This window comes from Gobio gobio (genome assembly GCF_949357685.1).
Source record: "Gobio gobio genome assembly, chromosome: 8".
NCBI lineage: Eukaryota > Metazoa > Chordata > Actinopteri > Cypriniformes > Gobionidae > Gobio > Gobio gobio.
Genome location: NC_137114.1, coordinates 5,090,556 through 5,099,760, shown reverse-complemented (window position 1 = coordinate 5,099,760; position 9,205 = coordinate 5,090,556). Strand labels below are relative to the sequence as shown.

The 9,205-nt window shown below is 33.5% G+C and overlaps 1 protein-coding gene across 1 annotated transcript in view; it reads left to right on the top strand.

The window, feature by feature from the left end:
- Window positions 1-7,382: 7,382 nt before the first annotated feature.
- Window positions 7,383-9,205, top strand: part of LOC307130264 (IQ domain-containing protein J-like) — a gene marked incomplete at its 3' end in the record, with an annotated part of 152,433 nt that continues 150,610 nt past the window's right edge. Inside the window, exon 1 of the mRNA XM_079823237.1 lies at window positions 7,383-7,567. The remainder of the gene's footprint in view (window positions 7,568-9,205) is intronic.

Genomic DNA, 9,205 nt, shown 5'->3' with positions numbered 1-9,205 from the left:
TTTTGTTTTCTGAATTGTGTGTGTTGTCAGTGTAGTCAAACTGCAGTGTGTGTTGTTGATGTCTCAGGGATGTCCAGCGTTTGCGTGTCCATCAGCAGGCCGTGGAGGATCATGAGCATCTGAAGCCTCTGTCCCCGTTCGGCCTGCGCAACCGCTATCTGTCCAGACTGGGCGTGCAGGTAAAACACACGGAAACATCTGGGGCTTCAGCAGAAACCAGGGCTTTTCAGTATTGACACACACACACACACCACCACCAACAGGACACACCCTAACAAACGCCTAGCAACCATGGATTCAGTATTATTTCTGACTACATAAATCTCTGATGCAGATTGATATAACGCCCATCATCTTCTTTGAAAGTCATTTGTTGTTCTGTCCACAGATGCCGGACCACTGCTGCCCACATCTGTCTTCATTGGCCTACAGGAGTCTGCTCAAATGAGTGTGTGTGTGTGTGTGTGTGTGTGTGTGTGTGTGTGTGTGTGTGTGTGTGTGTGTGTGTGTGTGTGTGTGTGTGTGTGTGTGTGTGTGTGTGTGTGTGTCGCATCAATGCTGCTAGAAATTTATTAATAAACCTTTATTTTTGCATGCACTTGGATAATTTCAGATTGATTTATAATCCAGCAGAAGCCCCTCAGTAAAGCCCTTCTACAAAATGCCCCATTGAACACAAACTCGTCAACTACAGTTTATTCACTTTCTTTTATTAGTACTTTCAGATTTAGTTTTTATAGGTTTTACCAAAACCTCTTTAAATTGTGCAAAATGTATTAAGATAATATACAATGCCATAAAACAGCATATTTGTCTTGTTACATTCATAAACATTTATTTATCTTATGTTAATAAGATATAAAGTCAGAATTGAGTGATATAAAGTCAGAATTGAGAGATAAAGTCAGAATTGAATGATATAAAGTCAGAATTGCGAGATATAAAGTCAGAATTGCGAGATATAAAGTCAGAATTGCGAGATATAAAGTCAGAATTGCGAGATATAAAGTCAAAATTGCGAGATATAAAGTCAGAATTGAGTGATATAAAGTCATAATTGAGATATATAAAGTCATAATTGAGAGATATAAAGTCATAATTGCGAGATATAAAGTCAGAATTGTGAGATATAAAGTCATAATTGCGAGATATAAAGTCATAATTGAGAGATATAAAGTCATAATTGAGAGATATAAAGTCATAATTGCGAGATATAAAGTCAGAATTGTGAGATATAAAGTCAGAATTGCGAGATATAAAGTCAGAATTGAGAGATATAAAGTCAGAACTGCAAGTTAAGTCAGAATTGAGAGATATAAAGTCAGAATTGAGAGATATAAAGTCAGAATTGCAAGTTAAGTCAGAATTGAGTGATATAAAGTCAGAATTGCGAGATATAAAGTCAGAATTGAGAGATATAAAGTCAGAATTGCAAGTTAAGTCAGAATTGAGAGATCTAAAGTCAGAATTGCGAGATATAAAGTCAGAATTGAGAGATATAAAGTCAGAATTGAGAGATATAAAGTCAGAATTGAGAGATATAAAGTCAGAATTGCGAGATATAAACTCAGAATTGCGAGATATAAAGTCAGAATTGAGTGATATAAAGTCAGAATTGCGAGATATAAAGTCAGAATTGCGAGATATAAAGTCAGAATTGCGAGATGTAAAATCAGAATTGAGAGATATAAAGTCAGAATTGCGAGATGTAAAATCAGAATTGAGAGATATAAAGTCAGAATTGCGAGATATAAAGTCAGAATTGAGAGATATAAAGTCAGAATTGCAAGTTAAGTCAGAATTGATTGATATAAAGTCAGAATTGAGAGATATAAAGTCAAAATTGAGTGATATAAAGTCAGAATTGCGAGATATAAAGTCAGAATTGCGAGATATAAAGTCAGAATTGAGAGATATAAAGTCAGAATTGAGTGATATAAAGTCAGAATTGCGAGATATAAAGTCAGAATTGAGAGATATAAAGTCAGAATTGCAAGTTAAGTCAGAATTGAGTGATATAAAGTCAGAATTGCAAGTTAAGTCAGAATTGAGAGATATAAAGTCAGAATTGAGAGATATAAAGTCAGAATTGCAAGTTAAGTCAGAATTGAGTGATATAAAGTCAGAATTGAGAGATATAAAGTCAGAATTGCAAGTTAAGTCAGAATTGAGTGATATAAAGTCAGAATTGAGAGATATAAAGTCAGAATTGCAAGTTAAGTCAGAATTGAGTGATATAAAGTCAGAATTGTGTGATATAAAGTCAGAATTGAATGATATAAAGTCAGAATTGAGAGATATAAAGCCAGAATTTATAGATATAAAGTCAGAATTGCAAGTTAAGTCAGAATTGTGTGATATAAAGTCAGAATTGAATGATATAAAGTCAGAATTGCGAGATATAAAGTCAGAATTGCGAGATATAAAGTCAGAATTGAGTGATATAAAGTCAGAATTGAGAGATATAAAGTCAGAATTGAGAGATATAAAGTCAGAATTGCAAGATTTAAAGTCAGAATTGTGAGATATAAAGTCAGAATTGTGAGATATAAAGTCAGAATTGAGAGATATAAAGTCAGAATTGAGAGATATAAAGTCAGAATTGTGTGATATAAAGTCAGAATTGTGAGATATAAAGTCAGAATTGAGAGATATAAAGTCAGAATTGAGAGATATAAAGTCAGAATTGTGTGATATAAAGTCAGAATTGAGTGATATAAAGTCAGAATTGCGAGATAAAAAAGTCAGAATTGCAAGTTAAGTCAGAAATGCAAGTAAGTCAGAATTGTGAGATATAAAGTCAGAATTGCGAGATATAAAGTCAGAATTGTGAGATATAAAGTCAGAATTGAGTGATATAAAGTCAGAATTGAGTGATATAAAGTCAGAATTGTGTGATATAAAGTCAGAATTGTGTGATATAAAGTCAGAATTGTGTGATATAAAGTCAGAATTGTGTGATATAAAGTCAGAATTGAGTGATATAAAGTCAGAATTGAGTGATATAAAGTCAGAATTGAGTGATATAAAGTCAGAATTGTGTGATATAAAGTCAGAATTGTGTGATATAAAGTCAGAATTGAGAGATATAAAGTCAGAATTGCAAGTTAAGTCAGAATTGAGTGATATAAAGTCAGAATTGAGAGATATAAAGTCAGAATTGCAAGTTAAGTCAGAATTGAGTGATATAAAGTCAGAATTGCGAGATATAAAGTCAGAATTGAGAGATATAAAGTCAGAATTGCAAGTTAAGTCAGAATTGAGTGATATAAAGTCAGAATTGTGTGATATAAAGTCAGAATTGAATGATATAAAGTCAGAATTGAGAGATATAAAGCCAGAATTTATAGATATAAAGTCAGAATTGCAAGTTAAGTCAGAATTGAGTGATATAAAGTCAGAATTGAGTGATATAAAGTCAGAATTGAATGATATAAAGTCAGAATTGCGAGATATAAAGTCAGAATTGCGAGATATAAAGTCAGAATTGAGTGATATAAAGTCAGAATTGAGAGATATAAAGTCAGAATTGAGAGATATATAGTCAGAATTGAGAGATATAAAGTCAGAATTGCAAGATTTAAAGTCAGAATTGTGAGATATAAAGTCAGAATTGTGAGATATAAAGTCAGAATTGAGAGATATAAAGTCAGAATTGAGAGATATAAAGTCAGAATTGTGTGATATAAAGTCAGAATTGAGAGATATAAAGTCAGAATTGAGAGATATAAAGTCAGAATTGAGAGATATAAAGTCAGAATTGTGTGATATAAAGTCAGAATTGAGTGATATAAAGTCAGAATTGCGAGATAAAAAAGTCAGAAATGCAAGTAAGTCAGAATTGTGAGATATAAAGTCAGAATTGTGAGATATAAAGTCAGAATTTTGAGATATAAAGTCAGAATTGAGTGATATAAAGTCAGAATTGTGTGATATAAAGTCAGAATTGTGTGATATAAAGTCAGAATTGAGAGATATAAAGTCAGAATTGCGAGATATAAAGTCAGAATTGAGAGATATAAAGTCAGAATTGAGTGATATAAAGTCAGAATTGAGAGATGTAAAGTCAGAATTGAGTGATATAAAGTCAGAATTGAGTGATGTAAAGTCAGAATTGAGTGATATAAAGTCAGAATTGAGAGATATAAAGTTAGAATTGAGAGATATAAAGTCAGAATTGAGAGATATAAAGTCAGAATTGAGAGATATAAAGTCAGAATTGTGAGATATAAAGTCAGAATTGAGAGATATAAAGTCAGAATTGAGTGATATAAAGTCAGAATTGTGAGATATAAAGTCAGAATTGAGTGATATAAAGTCAGAATTGAGAGATATAAAGTCAGAATTGAGAGATATAAAGTCAGAATTGAGAGATATAAAGTCAGAATTGTGAGATATAAAGTCAGAATTGAGAGATATAAAGTCAGAATTGAGTGATATAAAGTCAGAATTGTGAGATATAAAGTCAGAATTGAGTGATATAAAGTCAGAATTGAGAGATATAAAGTTAGAATTGAGAGATATAAAGTCAGAATTGTGAGATATAAAGTCAGAATTGAGAGATATAAAGTCAGAATTGAGTGATATAAAGTCAGAATTGTGAGATATAAAGTCAGAATTGAGTGATATAAAGTCAGAATTGAGAGATATAAAGTCAGAATTGAGAGATATAAAGTCAGAATTGAGTGATATAAAGTCAGAATTGTGTGATATAAAGTCAGAATTGTGTGATATAAAGTCAGAATTGTGTGATATAAAGTCAGAATTGAGAGATATAAAGTCAGAATTGAGAGATATAAAGTCAGAATTGAGAGATATAAAGTCAGAATTGTGTGATATAAAGTCAGAATTGAGAGATATAAAGTCAGAATTGAGAGATATAAAGTCAGAATTGAGAGATATAAAGTCAGAATTGAGAGATATAAAGTCAGAATTGTGTGATATAAAGTCAGAATTGAGTGATATAAAGTCAGAATTGAGAGATATAAAGTCAGAATTGAGAGATATAAAGTCAGAATTGTGTGATATAAAGTCAGAATTGTGTGATATAAAGTCAGAATTGAGAGATATAAAGTCAGAATTGAGAGATATAAAGTCAGAATTGAGAGATATAAAGTCAGAATTGAGAGATATAAAGTCAGAATTGTGTGATATAAAGTCAGAATTGAGAGATAAAGTCAGAATTGAGTGATATAAAGTCAGAATTGTGTGATATAAAGTCAGAATTGTGTGATATAAAGTCAGAATTGTGTGATATAAAGTCAGAATTGAGAGATATAAAGTCAGAATTGAGAGATATAAAGTCAGAATTGAGAGATATAAAGTCAGAATTGTGTGATATAAAGTCAGAATTGTGAGATATAAAGTCAGATTTGTGTGATATAAAGTCAGAATTGAGAGATATAAAGTCAGAATTGTGTGATATAAAGTCAGAATTGAGAGATATAAAGTCAGAATTGAGAGATATAAAGTCAGAATTGAGAGATATAAAGTCAGAATTGAGAGATATAAAGTCAGAATTGTGTGATATAAAGTCAGAATTGAGAGATATAAAGTCAGAATTGAGTGATATAAAGTCAGAATTGTGTGATATAAAGTCAGAATTGTGTGATATAAAGTCAGAATTGTGTGATATAAAGTCAGAATTGAGAGATATAAAGTCAGAATTGAGAGATATAAAGTCAGAATTGAGAGATATAAAGTCAGAATTGAGAGATATAAAGTCAGAATTGAGTGATATAAAGTCAGAATTGTGTGATATAAAGTCAGAATTGAGAGATATAAAGTCAGAATTGAGAGATATAAAGTCAGAATTGAGAGATATAAAGTCAGAATTGAGAGATATAAAGTCAGAATTGTGTGATATAAAGTCAGAATTGAGAGATATAAAGTCAGAATTGAGAGATATAAAGTCAGAATTGAGAGATATAAAGTCAGAATTGAGAGATATAAAGTCAGAATTGAGAGATATAAAGTCAGAATTGTGTGATATAAAGTCAGAATTGTGTGATATAAAGTCAGAATTGTGTGATATAAAGTCAGAATTGTGAGATATAAAGTCAGAATTGAGAGATATAAAGTCAGAATTGAGAGATATAAAGTCAGAATTGTGTGATATAAAGTCAGAATTGTGTGATATAAAGTCAGAATTGTGTGATATAAAGTCAGAATTGTGTGATATAAAGTCAGAATTGTTTGATTGAGTGTTTTATTTGAACATGTTAAAAAATAAAAATAAAAAAATAAGAATAACAGGAAGAGAATATGTATGTACCTAAATCATAATCACCTAAACTTCAGTTTTCCCTTTAAGTTTTCTTTGCAAAAATAAATCAGTTTCCAAACTTGTTTTAAGTAAACTGAACTTTTCAGAATTTACAGTGTAATGTTGTGGGCCTGTTTTTTTGGTGGAGGTCCTGGCCATCTTGTTCAGACACATGGGATATTCTAGCAAATACCAACAGATAAAAACTCAAAACCTGACGGCCTCTGCTAGAAATCATATAATGGGCCGTGGTTGGCTCTTCCATCAGGACAAGATCCAAAACAAACATCAAAATCAACACAAATGAAGCTTCTGCCATGACCGTCCCAGTGCCTGACCTGAAGCCTAGAGAACGAGTGATGGACTGAAGAGAAGAGCTGGGATCTGAAGGATCTCTGATCTCCAAACTCAGGCATTACAGAAGAAGACTCAGAGCTGTTATCTCGGGGAAATGAGGCAGTAAGGATTTAATAAAAGGGTGTCAATGTGTATTATTCCTTGCCACTGTTGCCTCTGGTTGTCATACTGTTGTCACTGTATGATAATTGAAATGAACTGATGACGTAACCATTTTCTCCGGAGCGGCTGTACGGCTGAATAAAATTATGCTGCATTAATTTCCTGTCAGCTGCTTTGAAACAATCTGCATTGTTAAAAGCGCTATATAAATAAAGTTGACTTGACTTGACTATTAGAAAAAACATTTATTTCATAATGAGACCCCCCCCCCCCCCTATTTAAAATTCTTATTCTCCAATGAAAGATTTTTCAAACAAAAGATAAAAAGGATTAACACTGCAGATTTATTTTCACAGCCTTCTTTGTCATATTTACCATTTTGAGCACAACTGACTATTAATGCATCTGTATAGCACTCTCTGATGGTTTAGAGATGTTTAAATAACCTGTACAGCTGTCAATATAAAAACATCAACATGAAATAGCTATTACAGGCTATTTAATGACTTTTCATATACACATAATTAGTAAAACAGACTTACAACATATGGTTTTGGTTAATGGATATTGTAGTAAATCGATCACGTCATAAAGGTAGGTTATTGATTATTTAGGCTTTCTGAAAGTCTCTCAGCAGCCCGTGTGAAGCCAGCCCCGCGCTGGCCTGCGCATCAGTAGGAGGAGCGCGAGATCTGATGCTGAAGCTGCGCTGGATCCGCGCGTCTGATTGGCTGAGAGGAAGCAGCCCAGGACAGTCCTGACGCGAAGGTGATGCGGTGATGTCATGTGTTTGACTGCTTCAGCCTGAAGACGCCGGCCGGCCGGGCTCTCAGCATCTCTCAGGTAAGAGCTCTCCTGCCTCTCTCAGCTCATCTGTCCGCCGTCTGTCCGGTGTTTCTGACCAACGTGCGATTCTCATCCGTTATTGACGCGATGACTTCGGGATTATTGCCCGTGACCGCGGGTTTGACTTCAGTTCGCGCCACACGTCTCTGATGTGTGTAGAGGTATTCATCTCTGTAGGCAGCGAATGCACGAGGCAGAAGTTTCAGCTCGAGCTCCAGCACTCGCCCATCGCAGCGGTTCCGAACCCGAACCCGAACCCGAACATCATCTCGCGAACTCTTCAGTGAGAATCGAGCCTTCGTGTTTCAGGGAATGCAGATGCTTACTATCATAACGTGTTGATCATCGAGTGTGTGGAATCAAACTAAATATTACAAGATCAGTTTGTGCAACCAAATTCGGGACATGTTTGGTTTGATTTATGTTACTTTCTTGCTATAAACGTCAAATATAGCCTACATCAAAATCAAATTGACCAAATAATACTTAGCCTACACCATGTAATATTTTAAAATCTACACCGGTTGCGTATTAAACATAGGCGGAGTTTCACGTTTGTGCTTAATAATAATAATAATAAAGGAATTTAATAATTAAATGATTAAAAGGCATTTAAGGGAATAAATGAATAAGAATGGAAGTTCTCTAATTGTAATAGGCTAATGAAGTAGGCTAATCAATGTAAACTATTTGCAAATAATATTTTATTTTAAAATGTGCACAAGTTCACTCTTAGGCTACTCGTAATAGAAAATGCAAACGTTTTTGCCTCGTCACATTCATTTATGAATTACATGAATCATGATCGCATTTTTTCATTCAAAATGGCGAGATTCCATAAAATAGAGTAGTTTGCATCACTCGATAGTCTATTTCTATCATAAAACGTTTGCCTTAGACTTGTCACATCTTTGATCCGCGAGCTCTCGTGTGTGTGTGTGTGTGTGTGTGTGTGTGTGTGAGACAGGATGACGGTAAGCCCCGCCTTCTTTGATCTGATTGGCCATCTCGATCATTTTGACATTGACGAGCGCTGTTAGATCACTGAGGTAGAGCAGCCTAAGAAAATAATCAGCCTAAAAATTGAAATTTTAAATTTTTTTGTCGTCCTAATCAGCTTTACTCATTATACAGTAAAATGATAAGATAGGACAAATCAAATGAGAACATATGAATTATATTATTTGTCTCTGGTCTGGTCTTCACCCAAACTCCGCCTATTGAAGTCACCATGAAATTTAAATGTACAAATAAATGAATAAGATTGATTTATTTATTTATTAAATATGGTCATTTTTTGTAACTTGGGTAACAGTGTTGAATGCTGGAGCTTTACAAACGCAGTGAACATTTAAAGGGGTCATATGAAGCGATTTCTTTTTCTCTTTCTCTTCAGTGTGTTTGTGTAGCCGTTTGTGAAAGTGTAAGATCTGTAGAGTTACAAAGCTCAAAGTCTCAAACCCAAAGAGATGTTAGTCTGTAAAAGTCAAGGCTCAGCCACGCCTTCCTAAAACACTTCAACGTTCAAACACAAATCTACATCAGTCTGTGGGGGCAGAGATTCATAATGTGACTATTCAAACGCGAGTTTTGAGCAGTATAGAGTAGTGTTTGTCGTTTCTATGATAACAAATG